The sequence below is a fragment of the Elephantulus edwardii genome, unplaced genomic scaffold (assembly GCF_000299155.1).
Source record: "Elephantulus edwardii isolate Elephantulus edwardi_28Jun2011 unplaced genomic scaffold, EleEdw1.0 scaffold00134, whole genome shotgun sequence".
NCBI lineage: Eukaryota > Metazoa > Chordata > Mammalia > Macroscelidea > Macroscelididae > Elephantulus > Elephantulus edwardii.
The window spans coordinates 5,109,712-5,112,051 of NW_006399884.1; the positions used below are offsets into that span (position 1 = coordinate 5,109,712).

The 2,340-nt window shown below is 47.4% G+C and overlaps 1 pseudogene; it reads left to right on the forward strand.

Moving 5' to 3' along the window:
* Positions 1-911: 911 nt before the first annotated feature.
* On the forward strand, positions 912-1,829 carry LOC102868688 (annotated as a pseudogene).
* Positions 1,830-2,340: the final 511 nt, after the last annotated feature.

Below are 2,340 nucleotides of genomic sequence, written 5' to 3' on the forward strand. Positions count from 1 at the left end.
CCAAAACCCCAACCCATTGCAGATGCTCAATAGCAGCAGTCAAAACTAGGCCAGAGGCAGACTGTGGAACAGACCATCAAGTACTCATATGCAAGTTCAAATTGAGGCTGAAGAAAATGAAAATAAGTCCACAAGAACCAAGATATGATCTTGAATCTACCTCATCTGAATTTCAAGATAATCATAGGAATAGATTTGAGACACTCAACACCAATGATCAAAGACCAGATGGGTTGTGGGACGATATGAAGGATATCATCTATGAAGAGAGCAAAAGGTTACAAAGACAGAGGAAAAGAAAAAAACGGAAATGGATGTCAGAAGAGACTGAAAATTGCACTAGAGCATTGAGAAGCCAAAAGAAAGGGAGAACATGCTGAAGTAAAATTGCTGAACAAAAGATTTCAAAGGCAGCTCGAGAAGACAAAGCAAAGTACTATGAGGAGACAAAGTATTATAATGAAATGTGCAGAGAGCTTGAATTGGAGAATAAAAAGGGAAGAAATTGCTCTGTATTTCTCAAACTGTGAGGACTGAAAAACAAATTTAAACCTTATTGAAAGATGCTATGGGCGGGTCCTTGTGTTCTGCTCTTGTTGTCGGTGCGTTCTCAGCACCGGCAACGCCATGGCTTGGGTCCGAACTGCACTACAGCATCTTTGGAGACGTGGGTCCTCAGAACCTCTTTAGTGCCGGAGTGCAGGCCACAGGGAGCCCCGTGGCGGCGGCAACGGAGGAACAGAACCCCTGGATGGACTTTTCCTGGGACGCTTTGCTAACTTGCAGCAGCTGGACCATGTTCCTCATTAATATCTGCCTGTCAGCATAATCGTCACATCATTTCACTGTGGTGGCAGGGACTCAGCCCTGGAATTCTATATAGGAAAAGCACCTGGATCCTAGTCTTTTCAATGGCTTCGAGACAATTAGAAGTACCTGCTCTTGAGCCTAGTGGGCCTCTAGGCAAGATGTCCCTCTCCATCGGGATGTACCGCCGGGCATTCAGTTATGACGATGCCCTCGAGGACCCAACGCCCATGACTCCTCCTACATCAGACATGGGCAGCATCCCCTGGAAGCCCGTGATCCCAGAGCACAAGTATCAGCACCTCGCCAAGGTGGAGGAAGGAGAAGCCAGTGCATCCTCCTCTGCCATGATGCTGTCATCGGCCTCTGACAGTGTGGACAAGGTCCCAGTGGTGAAGGCAAAAGCCACCCATGTCATCATGAGTTCTCTGATCACAAAACAGACTCAGGAGAGCATTCAGCGGTTCGAGCAACAGGCAGGGCTGAGAGATGCTGGCTACACACCCCACAAGGGCCTCACCACTGAGGAGACCAAGTACCTTCGAGTGGCAGAAGCTCTCCACAAACTAAAGCTGCAGAGTGGAGAGATCACAAAGGAAGAGAAGCAGCCTGTGTCTGCACAGTCGACGCCAAGCAGCAGCCCCCACTCGTCCCCTAAACGGAAATCCAGAGGCTGGTTTACTTTTGGTTCTTACCCAGCCTTACCTGGCCCAAATTCCAATGTCATGGATTCTGGAAGTGGGGGTAAGGACAGAAACCCATTAGATAAATGGAGCCTCTTTGGACCAAGATCCCTCCAGAAGTCTGATTCAGGAGGTTTTGCCACCCAGGTCTACAGAGGAGCCCAGAAGCCCTCCCTGATGGACCTCATGCGTGCACAGGCCACCCAGATGGCCGAGGACCCAGCAGCCTTCAAGCTGCCCAAGATGGACATGTCAGTGATAGAAGGAAAGAAGCAAGCACCCCGAACCCATAACCTCAAACCCCGTGACTTGAACGTGCTCACGCCCACTGGTTTCTAGAGTTTTCTGTTCTAGGGAATCTGGATTGAGGGTGTCTTTTCCTTTATAGTCCTTTTACCTTGGCTCTGACATAGGAAAAAGTTATATTTTTTTACAACAACCTGTTAAATCAAGGCTAGAGCTCAAAACATAATTGACTTTTGAGAAACATTGGTGCAAAGCTTGTCCTTACTGTGTGGAAGAAGTCATTTTGTATGACATTAATTTAGACTAAATTCCAGCAGTGATGTAACAGTGATACTATCTTTATATTATTTCCTCGAGACACGTGCTTTAATCATGGCTTCCTAGGTAACTGTTTGTTATTCCAAACTCCAGGCTTCTTGATTGCTTTACCATAGTCAACCAATGTAAGCGTCAGCACATCCTGCAGTAGAGATATTCACTGACTAGGTGACACAGCCGGCGCTGGGCTGGTTCCTTGTTCTCACTTAGCTGGTTAGGACCCAAGGATTTGGACAGTTAAGAGCTAGACCGGTGCTGAAACTGGCCTTTCCTTACCTTCTGGTAG